Source organism: Rhinatrema bivittatum, chromosome 2 (assembly GCF_901001135.1).
Source record: "Rhinatrema bivittatum chromosome 2, aRhiBiv1.1, whole genome shotgun sequence".
Taxonomy (NCBI): Eukaryota; Metazoa; Chordata; class Amphibia; order Gymnophiona; family Rhinatrematidae; genus Rhinatrema; species Rhinatrema bivittatum.
In genome coordinates this window covers 712,941,097-712,953,250 of record NC_042616.1, presented here as the reverse complement: position 1 = coordinate 712,953,250, position 12,154 = coordinate 712,941,097, and the positions used below count along the sequence as shown (strand labels likewise).

General features: G+C 48.1%; 1 protein-coding gene across 1 annotated transcript in view; it reads right to left on the bottom strand.

Annotated features, from left to right (window-relative positions):
* Window positions 1-3,405, bottom strand: part of CPQ (carboxypeptidase Q) — an 885,139-nt gene extending 881,734 nt beyond the window's left edge. The window contains exon 1 of the mRNA XM_029591758.1: window positions 3,284-3,405. The gene's annotated coding sequence lies outside the window, so the exon portion shown is untranslated. The remainder of the gene's footprint in view (window positions 1-3,283) is intronic.
* Between the last annotated feature and the right edge of the window lie 8,749 nt (window positions 3,406-12,154).

Sequence of the window (12,154 nt, the reverse complement as noted above, 5' to 3'; positions counted from 1 at the left end):
CGCTCTGGTTAAGAGGGAGCCCATCCTTTTGGAAAAGGCTCCTCCCCTTCCCCAAAATGTAAACCAATTCCTTACAAACCTCTTAAGCTTTTTCTTATAGGGGGGCGATCCATCCCCTTTATCATTTTGGTGGCCATTCTCTAAACTATTTCCAGTGCAATTATATCTTTTCGAGATGCAACAACCAGAACTGCACACAGTACTCCAGGTCTAGCCTCACCATGGAGCAATAGAGGCATTATGACATTCACTGTTTTATTCTCCATTCCCTTCCGAATAATTCCTAACACTGTTTACTTTTTCAACAATCACCACACACTGAGCAAAGGATTTCAAATTATCGTCCACTATGCCACCCAGATCTTTTTCTGGATAACTCCTAATATGGAAACTAACAACATGCAATTATAAAGTGGATACTTTTCCCTACGTGCATTACTTTGCACTTGCCCATATTAAATTTCATCTGCCATTTAAATGCCTAGTCTGGCGCCCAAGCGGACCTAGTGTCCGCTTGGGGCTGGATAATGTGGGCCCAGGCCCATTCGGGAATCGGGTGACCCCGGGGGAGTAAGCGGGGGGGGGGGGGGTAGCGTCGGGAGCGCGGCTAGGTCAGCGGAAGGGCAAGGAAAGGGGGGGGGGGAGAAGCAGGAAAGAAGCGTGGGAGAGAGAGAGCAGGGATTGGTGGTAAGGGCGCGTTGCTATGCAACGGCGGCTCTGATTGGCTGGCAGTCGGCACGGGTAGGAAGAGGGGGGTCATCCGGGTCGTGGAGAAGGCAGAAGGGCTTCGGGCAGCGCGATGGCAGGCAGCGGTTCGCGATTCCCTCCCACCCGCCCATGTGCTTATCGTGTGTATTCTGTTAATGGTTGGGGGGTGTTGTCGCAGCTGGGGGTGGTTGCTGGGTGGTTGGCCCGAGTCATAATAGTTATGTGTTGCGTTAATGATTAAATAGGGTTTCAGCTAAGGTGGATGGGGGTTGACAACTGGGGGCTGTTGTCTGTGAAGGGCTCCGTGCTGGAAAGCGGCGGGAGAGATCCAGCCGGACTCCTTGCAGGTGGGCGGCGGGAGTCCACCCGGGTTGGCTCCTTGCAGGCAGGCGGCGGGAGTTTGAATCCGGTGGGGGAGTGCTGGAATGGCGAGCCGGTTGGCTGGAAGAGGCTATCCTGCCGGGGGGAGCGGCGGATAGAAAGGGGTGTGGAAGCTGAAGAAAGGGGGGGGGTTAATTTGTTTGTATGGCTCGGGCCTTCAATCTAATAAAGCTGCGGCCTTGTTTACCCAAAGCAATGTGTCTGTGAATTTTTGGAATGTGAAAGGCGGTGATGGATGAGTGAGGTACTGGATGCCCATATTATTGCAAGGTCCTTGTGCAATTTTTCACTATGCGCTTGTGATTTAACAACTCAGAATAATTTTGTGCCTCTGCAAATTGAATCACTTCACTCATTGTTGCCCTTCCCAGATCATTTATAAATATATTAAAAAGTACCGGTCAAAATCCCTGAGGCACGCCACTGTTTACCCAACATAATCCAAACCGCTGATTTATTAAAAGAATTACTTTCATACAAATGAAATTTCAAAGTTGAAACAGTACTGTAACTTTAAGTTCTATAAACATACAGACCACTTTATAGTATTCTATACCTTTAAAAACTGCATTACTTCAGTATCTGAAGGGTAGAATGTGCCTGAAATTCAAAAGGCCCTATAGGAGGTTCATATACCACTAAAATGCAAAGTTAAGTAAAGTTTGTACATTATTTTTCCCACATTAGAATGCATAGAGATATAAACTAGTACTATACAATTCAGAAGCACATCAGCTAGTTTCAGCATGTGTGCTACTTCAATGAGGTTGATGACTTGGAAGTCTTCTGCTGCAAATACTGCATGCAGTGAAAAGATCCTAGTCACTTGAGGAAGCAAATAAAAGCCTGGCTCTTCTGTCAAGTTTTTAATGCCCAATTGGGAACACTAAGATACTAAATTGACCACAGGAAACTGTCTGCAAATACCTCAATGCTTTAAATATGCTGCTTAAACCGTTTTGCTATGATATTATTTATGCTTTTAGTCACTAGTATTTCTGTTGTGTTGTTGGTACAATCAGTGTGTTGATCTATTTAAAGGTCCCTAAGATATACTTTTTATTACAAGCTGCAACATGGTTGCTGCTATTCATAAATTATTATACACTTTATTGTGAAAGCTACAAATGAAATCTTTATATTCTGTTTTTCTAATATGCTGTAAACTGCTTTGGGTGAATTTCCTATTCAAAGAGACAGAAAATAAATCCAAATAATACATTTTTGTATCCTTCACCCACTCATTTTGAGCCAGGTTTACTAAGCATCCCAGCCTACATTCTGTCCACATCAAATTTTCTGGATCTGTCAGGTGGGACATGAGGATTCTTATAGGCATATATTTTTTTCAGATCCATTCATACATGCAGACTATAGATGCAGCATGGAAAGTAGGCTCCATTAGACCTGGGTGGAGACACATAGGAGCAAAAAGCCTTTGTACACCAAGCTTTTTATTCCACTTTTCCTAGATTGCATACTCCTGAAGAGTGCTATATAAATGCCTAAAGAAGTGCCCCCAAGCAGAAGATCTCATTAAAGTTTAGGAATTTATTTATTTTTTTTTTGGGGGGGGGGGGTTACTTGACTAGTAGCTAAAGATGATAATCTGAACAAGATTTCTATGCCCCAGCACTTTTCCAAGTTTATGAAAATAAGGATGCATAATCCTGTCTATGTAGATCTGACCCCAAATAGCCACAAGGCCTGTCCCCACTCTCCCTTCCTTGCTTAGCTTAAAGTCTCTATCCACTAATGACTTAACTACTTTTTACTTCGACCAATTTACACAGGTGTCCAACAGCAAATCTGACATAAATCACAAGGCCGGGGTTATTTCACACTCTGCTAGTTGACTATAGTCTGTAACTAATATATAGCCAACCACTTTGCCACTAATCCAGTCAAGTCCATTATTGGGAAACAAGAATAATAAAACAAGCACAGTGTCAACAACCAGAAACGATTAGCGTTTACTTGAAAGTAAAGAGCGGACGATGAAATCTTTCACAGCCCTTTTCCCAGCAGTCTGAGCCAGGCAGAAGTCGCAAAGTATGCACACCGTCTTCTGCACGTGAGTCCGTCCTCCCACACATACAAAAACACAAACTGCAAGTAGTCCGTCACTGCAAAACGGTGAAAAAAAAAAAAAAAGAAATCGGAGAGGAAGGCAGAGGGGCAAGCAGACACTGACCTGCTGGCTGCAAACTCTTCCCGTGCCAGCCTTAGGATCCCTTTGCTAACGGATCAGAGCAGCTTCATCATCGTAGCTCACCCCCAGGATCAAAGCAACTTTACCTCTTAGCACGGCTGTGCTGTAACAGTTTCGCTTTCACTTTGCCTTGCCCAGCAGGGCTGTGCTGTAAAAGGAGTAGATCAGTTAAAGGAGCAGGAACGATTTCTTCGATTACATCGTTGGGGTAAAGTACAAAATTTTGTGGCTTATAGGCAAAATGTTGAGAATATTAATGGCAATTTCTGTTCTGTTAAGGTCGGGAAGGTGGGCTCACCCCCCCCGCCCGCATGGAGCAGGCTCTGCCTTACCGATACTTTATTTAATGAAAAGGTTTTGAGTGCATGGCTGCCTCTGCCTTGCATGTTATTTTATTTAAGGAAACGCCTTAGTGCACATGGCTGGCTATACTTTAACTGTTATATATTTAGTGAAATGCCATGGAGCACATGGCTACACTTTACCTGTTAATATATATATTTTATGAGCACATGCTTCTGCCTTACCTGTTATTGAAAGGACATGGAGTGCAGGGCTGTTCATCACTTACTTGTTGCTTTATTTAATGAAACGCCATTGAGCACTTGGCTGGAAGTAGCAGGCTTGGTAGCTCAGTGGTTAGAGCACTGGTCTTGTAGGCTTGCTTTACTTTAAAATGGCTAGGAAGCAGAGATGCCTTCTACATACTGCTTTATGCCATGCTCTCTCTCAACAACCGATGCAGTATCGCAGAAGCTATTTCTTTACATTTATTTAATCTGTCCAGATATAAAGTAGCAAGCGTCCCCGTGTTGAAATTTAAGCTATGCTATGCTATGTTTATGGGCCAGCGGACGGCATCCTTTTATGTCCAAGGGGCCAGCGGCCTTTCGATGCCTTATTAACGGTCTCAAAAAAAAAATTATATATATATATATATATATATATAAATTTTGTCTACTGTCTTTTCCATTGTTATATAGACTCTGCGGTGTGATGAATCCTGTTCTTATTAGTTGTGTTTAAAGGGCCAGCAGTCCCTTTAAGCCATCTATCCTGAATTATGTGTGGTACAGGGCCCTTAGCTTGATATCTATTAAATGGCACCGCATTTATATTCATGATAACAGAGACAATAGTGGGTGAGGAAGTCCATGGACGGCGTCCATGCGAGGGGCCTGTACAACTCCCCTTACGGTATACCCGAAGCCAGCTGTGCTGGCAAATTCTGTGTCTAAAGGGCCAGCGGCCTGTGTGCGGCATGGCAGCGGCCATTTTGGGGGTCAGCACATGGCAGCGGCCATTTTTGGGGGTCAGCACATGGCAGCAGCCATGTTTGGGGTCGGCATGGCCATATTGGATGGCAGCACATGCGGTGCTGAGATAACAAAGCGATAGCCAGTGGGGATAGGGCTTAATGGTCAGCGGCCATTATAACTAATAAACAAAATCAAAGTTTTAAAGTCTGCTTATCATTAATTGTGACTTTGCAATGCAGTAATTGCCAGTGGAGAATGGCATCAGCAAGTCAGTGGTCAACAGCCGCAGCAGGGTCCGCAGCGCATCACCAGTCCCCCCTCGGGGCAAATGATTCAGCGGTGAGACAGATTGAAGTTATGAGCAGGACCATAAAGCCAAGAGCGAACAGGAAGAACGCAGGGAAGTGCAGACACACAAAGCAAGTGGGATCCACCAAAGCACCAGCTTCCTTTTCGGCAGCGGCAGCGTCCCATCCTGCAACCTCAGCATCCACTTTGGCAGCGTCCGCATCCCATACCGCAGCAACAGCATCCAATTCGGCAGCGTCAGCATCCCATACCGCAGCAACTACTTCCTTTTGTGCAGTCCCAGCTTTAAGTGACATAGATTAGTTGCTGTTGGAGATTAAGGAGCACGCTGCCGCGCAGGGCACGGAGTGGATACGGCAGTGCATGTCGGAGTTTCCCTCTCCCTGCCGTAGCCCGAGAGAGACGGGCTACGGCAGGATTTCACAGCGATCTCCTCTGCCCCACCGGGGTCTGTCGGCGGCGTCACGCAAAGGGAGTGCCAAACCACAAAAAAAGTGCCTAGTGGGCCCCAAAAAAGTTATGGAGGGGCCCCAGGATGAAGCTGGGATTCCCGCGCCAGCCTTAGAATCCGGGGATGCTTTGACGGCCCCCGGAGCAGTGGCTACAGCTTCTACGGCTGCTAGCATTGAGGCTACTTCACATGACACGGGATGAGGAAAGCCCCAGAATTGCAACACTTTATCGTCATCGGATTGCAGTGACACCGAGAGGGTGTTAGCCAAGTCGCTATGCTCTCTTTTCCGTTCCCTTAAAAGAAAAAGGAATGTGGGGCAAAGTGATTTGGCTGCGCTAGTCTGTGGTACTAATCCGTTAACTGTGCCTGAGCTTAGTGGGCAAGCGGTTACTGAGTCAGAGAGGGTGCCGATCAATCAGGCCATTCCCTGCTATCAGCCTCACCCGCTAATCCGTTTATGCAATTACCAGTCAACACTCTGCCAGCCCTAGTTCACAATACACTGCCGCCAATAGACGTAAGTCCTCTCTTAGCCCCTTCCAATGCGGCTATTCAAAATTTAGCGCGGCAGGTGGCGAATGATGTTTTATGTGGGGTTACATCCTTAGCTCACAATGTGCCAGCTGCAATTAATGAAAAAATATTGAAGCGGGAGTATATTGATATTTTTTTGCTTCTTATTACTGATAAGGAAGTGGAGCCTGAAAAAGGGGGATCAATTGAGGCAAAAGAAAAGAGACCCAAAGTGGCCAAGAACATACAGAATTGGACCAGGGCTTTCCACATTTTTATGTCCGTGATTGTGGAACGCGAGCCTGAACATTCTCCCTTTCTCATAAGGTACATGGACACCATCGTGATAGCGCAGAGGAGGGGAGGTTGGGCTTGGTTGAATTATGACATTCGTTTTCGCAAAAGCATGGCCCATAACCCCACCGTCTCTTGGCAGCACAGATTGATTGACCTGTGGTTAGATGAGATGACCCTACAGAAATCCTCATGGGCAGAGAGCGCGGGGGCCATCTTACAGTTATTCGAGGGAGAGAGGCCCATACCAAAAAGATAGAGGTTCATTTCAGGGTTCGGGGAGGCGGGACACGTGCAGGGAGTTCAACGCTGGTCACTGCACGTGGAAAAGTTGCAAGTTCAGGCACACTTGCTCCACATGTGGTTTTGGCTCTCACCCCGCCACTCAGTGCCGCTCCTACAGGGACCAAAGACAGTCTTAACAGCAGCAAGGGGGACGCTCGCTTGACTTCAAGGGCCCTAACCCCGGTCCGCGTTGAGGCAATGCGCCCATGGCTGGATCGCTATCCTTACAAAGCTGAGGCGGAGCGAATTTATAAGGGTTTCAAGCATGGCTTTCGGATCCCTATTCAATTTATACCCCCTCAAACGCCAGACCCCCTCCTAGCAATGCACAATCACTGGCGATGCATGAGGAGAAAGCAGGGAAAAAAGTTCAAGCTGAATTAGCTCTAGGTAGGATAGCGGGCCCGTTCCACCTTTTCCAAATTTAGTATCCCCCCTGGGTATGGTTCCCAAGAAAGAACGGGTTCATTTCCGGCTGATACACAACCTGTCTTTCCCGCCAGGTAATTCAATTAATCACCAAATTGACCCTCATTTGTGTGCGGTATCGTACTCCTCTTTTGACTCTGCAATCCAGCTGATCAAAGAGGCGGAGCCCTGCATGCACATGGCTAAGGTAGACATAGAGTCAGCATTCCGCCTCCTGCCGGTGCACCCAGAGTCCTTCCATTTACTGGGTTTTCATTTCAAGGGGCAGTATTATTTTGACCGCTGCATACCAATGGGCTGTTCGATTTCCTGTGCATTGTTCGAATTCAGTTCCTTCTTGCATTGGGTGATTGAACAGCAGGCGAGTAGAAGGCGGGTGGTGCACTACCTTGATGATTTCCTCTTGGCAGGAAGGGACAGCGCTGACTGCTTTGGCCATCGCTCAGGAGGTAGCCACGCATTTCGGCGTCCTTTTAGCGTGGGAAAAAATGGAAGGTCCAGCTACCACAATTACCTTCCTCGGGATTGAGCTGGATGCTCGGGCACAGCAGTCCAGGTTGCCTGCGGATAAAGTCTTTAGGCTCAGGGAGACAATCTCGGAAATGCGCTGCCTTAAGAAAGCCATCTTGAGGCAGTTCCAGTCATTGATCGGATTGCTTTCCTTCGCTTCAAGGGTAATCCCGATGGGCAGGGCCTTTTTGCGCAGGTTATCACTGGCTACAGCGGGGGTTCGTAAAAAACACCACCTTATAGAGGTTTCCAGTGCAATCAAGAGTGACCTGCTTGTGTGGGAGACCTTTCTAAGCGATTTTAATGGAGTGGCCTTTTGGCAGGACCCCCCTAGGCAGAATAGTGAGCTAGAACTATTCACTGATGCGGCGGGGAGTGCTAGATTCGGGATTTATTTCCAGGGAGCTTGGTGCGCCGAACGGTGGCCACCGATTGTGGTTGCCCTTTTCATCTGGGGAGAGTCACTTGTCGGGTCTCACATTGTGTTTAGATCCGACAACATGGCTGCAGTGCAGGTGATTAATGCACTGTCCGCACGCATTTTTGAATCAAATGCCCTCATCCGGCATTTGGTGCTCACGTGCCTGCGCTTCAATATCACATTTCGAGCGGCCCACATCCCAGGTAGGCTCAATAACATTGCTGACTCTCTCTCCCGCTTACAGTTCACGACATTTCACAGCCTAGCACTGATGGCAGACCGTTCCCCGACTCCCATACCCGAGGCGGTGTGGCTACTTGGCCCTCCGAACTTTGGAACATGATTTTGGGGTCATTGTTCGTGAACACTCGGAAGAGCTACCTCCTGGCGCTTCAGGAGATACTGAGATTCGTGGGGAAGGAGTCCCTGGAAGAAGTAGAGTGACCATTACCTGTGTCCACACTGTTGGAATACGTGATGCTTTGCAAGAGACAAGAAAAGTCCAGAGCAGAGGTAGCGAATTGCTTAGCGGGAATTTCCTTTTTCTCCAGGCTCCATGGGTTCCCCAGTTGCTCCGCACTGTTTCCCGTTAAAAGAGTTATGTTGGGTTGGGCAGGGAGTGCCCCCCGGAAGGGACAGCAGGAAGCCCATTACCATCCAGATCCTTAGGAACATACTTGAATGCCTGGCAGACGTTTGTTGCAATGAGGCGGAATCAATTTTATTCAAATGTGCTTTCTCCCTGGCCTTTTATGTGGCCTTGAGAGTTAGTGAGCTAGCAGCTCAGTCTAAGCACGGGCCGTTGACTTCGTGCCTGCAATTCGAGGATACAAGGCTAGAAAGGGGAAAATTGACCCTTCGCATCCGTAGGTCCAAAACAGACCAACTGGGAGCAGGAGCGAGTATCACCCTCCATGAATGGTATGGAGAGCCCACTTGCCCTGTCCACTGCATGTTATCATACTTGCAGATTCGGTGTTCAACATGTGGAGGCCCACTGTTGGTATATTCGTCTGGGTTACCTCTTACGAGATACCAGTTTGCTCGGGTATTGCATTTGGCGTTAAAATCCCTGGGTATGAGCAAGGCGGGCTATTCGCCACACTCCTTCCGCATAGGGGCGGCAACAGCAGCAGCCGGCTTAGGTTTGCAAGATAGCGAGGTCATGGCAATTGGTAGATGGCGTTCAGGGAGGTTTAGGTCATATGTGAGGCCGCCGGGTTACTTTACGGATAGGGGGTAGCCCCCATCATCAACATTTCCCCGCTTCACGTCTTTTCTCTTTTCTCTTGCTTCATGCGTGCAGATCGTGGTCAGAGGATGTCGTTCGCCTGGATTATCAGGCACTCTTATGTGCGTTGGGCGCATAAGCGAGCCCGGCAACACCCGATAGGGGAGCACCTAGGGATGGCAAAACAGCGACTGTCTTTGATTTGGAGAGGGATACCGGGGATGTTGTGGGACCAGTTATTACCAACTGTTTTGGAACTACGCAATTGCAACCCCGATTCGCCTGCGGCCCTCGTCATACACCTCGGCGGTAATGATATGCCCCGGACCAAGAGTGTAGCCCTCACACAAAAAAATGCAGAAAGATTTAATGGTATTGCATAACATGTTCCTGCAGTCGGTGATTGTCTGGTCCTGCATCACACCTCGCAGAGTCTGGAGAGGGGAGTGATCTCATGCAGCGATGGAAAAGGTGAGAAAAAGATCAACAAATGGATGGTAAAATTCATGCCCGTCATTGATGGTTTGTCAGTAACACACGAATTGATAGATGAAAGCCCTGGGATGTTTCGGCATGATGGTGTACACCTATTGACGTCGACTGGGATATTTTTAACTCCAACCTACAAGATGGTCTTCAGGCGGTTTTACACCTTATGGCCGCAGCCCGGTTGGCTGTTGGGGGGTCCCTGGTAAGCAGTACCGCTACCAGGGAGCCTTGGCATGTTGACTGGCAGAAGAGACAACACCCCCCCCCCCCCCCCGCATTTAGGAGGATCAGTCTGTTTGAACTGGGCAAGCGGCCTAACAGATTCGGTGCAGTCCCTCTATGCTTCAACAGCCAAGAGGGAAGAAGCAGGAAATGCTGAGGCGATTAGAACAAACGTTCCCGACTTCCACGGTCGGGTCAACCGATGCTATGGCTTTAACGGCCAGGGGTCAAAGGACAGCTCCACGGCTTATAAGGCCAAAGGGTGTGTGCCCGCCTCAGCTGATTTTCATTCTTACCACTTTCAGAAGCGGGGGGGCTCTCTGGTCACTATTGTAGTTGCGATATGTTATGCAGTTTTTGTACAGTTATTTGATGTTATTGTTACGCTTGATAATTGCTGTTTATTCAACGTCTATGGGCTGCGGCCATTTTCTGTCCATTCAATAAAATCTGCTTTTCAAACGAAGATACGTAAGTGCGCCGTATTTGGGAAAGTGGGGGGTGGGGGAAGGGGAGGAAGGGTAGAGGTGTGCATTCGTTTTGACCGCATATGTAAAACGCAACTTTTTTTTTTTTTTAACTTAAAAAAGTGATGAGGCGAAAACGATCGGATTTCCAACTTATTCAACATAGCTATGTTGAATAAGTTGGAAATCGCGATTGTTGATCCTAAATAAAAATTTAAACCCCTCACCCTCCTTAATCCCCCCCCCAAGACTTACCAAAACCCCCTGGTGGTCCAGCGGGGAGTCAGGACGCCATTTCTGTATTCCTTTGCGAGCAGCACGTGACGTCGGCGTCACGTGCTGCTCGCAAATAACATCAAATAACTGTACAAAAACTGCATAACAGATCGCAACTACAATAGTGACCAGCGAGCCCCCCCTGCTTCTGAAAGTGGTAAGAATGAAAATCAGCTGAGGCGGGCACACACCCTTTGGCCATATAAGCCGTGGAGCTGTCCTTTGACCCCTGGCCGTTAAAGCCATAGCATCGGTTGACCCGACCGTGGAAGTCGGGAACGTTTGTTCTAATCGCCTCAGCATTTCCTGCTTCTTCCCTCTTGGCTGTTGAAGCATAGAGGGACTGCACCGAATCGTTGGACCCAACCGGAACTTTTGGCCAGCTTGGGGGGCCCCCATCAGGAAGGGAGGTGGGGGGAAGGGGAGGGAGGACAAACACAGCCTTTACACTGCCCACATTGTGACTTAACTACTTTTACTTCGACCAATTTACACAGGTGTCCAACAGCAAATCCGACATAAATCACAAGGCTGGGGTTATTTCACACTCTGCTAGTTGACTATAGTCTGCAACTAATATATAGCCAACCACTTTGCCACTAATCCAGTCAAGTTCATTATTGGGAAACAAGAATAATAAAACAAGCACAGTGTCAACAACCAGAAACGATTAGCGTTTCCTTGAAAGTAAAGAGCCGACGGTGAAAACTTTCACCGCCCTTTTCCCAGCAGTCTGAGCCAGGCAGAAGCCGCAAAGTATGCACACCGTCTTCTGCACGTGAGTCCGTCCTCCCACACATACAAAAACACAAACTGCAAGTAGTCTGTCACTGCAAAACGGTGAAAAAAAAAAAAAAAAAGAAACCAAGAGAGGAAGGCAGAGGGGCAAGCAGACACTGACCTGCTGGCAGCAAACTCCCGCTCCCGCAGCCCAGCCACAGATAGAACAGAATCCCGCGACAGCCACGAGCCGGCCAAACTCCACCCACTTCGGCGCACGGCCCCCACTTCCCACAGGCCCGCACATCTCATTGGCTTACCTTCAGCACGAGGGCAGCCCTGTGACGTGACTCTTCGATTCAGCTAGCTTTGTGCGGCGGGACTTGGATGGGTTCCAGTAATATGTGTTTTGTTATACAGGGAGAAGGGGAGTAATGCAGCTTTAGAATTTAGCCCGGTGATTGCTAGCTGCCATGAGGAAGGAAACAGAGAAATTAAGGCAAGTAAAGAGCGCAAGGCTTATCTAGTCTACCATTTTACAATTAATGCTGCTGTACTTCATCTCCTGCTTTACTTTCATTTCTGCTTAATTACCGTATTTTCGCTCCATAAGACGCACCTGACCATAAGACGCACCTAGGATTCAGAGGGGGAAAATTTAAAAAAAAAAAAATTGTGCTAAACCGGTTCTGCGTCTGGGCGTCTTATGGAGCAAATTAGGGGAGTGCATAGGTTTTTTTTTTCTCCCCATTTTGTTTTCGGGTCTGGGGAGGGCCATTTCGGTCCACTCCCCAGATCAGAATATTTTTCTTTCTGTGGGAACCCCCAAACCCCCCCATCCCAACCCTTTAAATTAACAACCTCCACCCCCCTGACCCCCCAAAGACCTGCCGAATTAATTTCCTGCAACCCCCCACCCTCCTGACCCCCCCAAGACCTGCCGAATTAATTTCCTGCAACCCCCCACCCTCCTG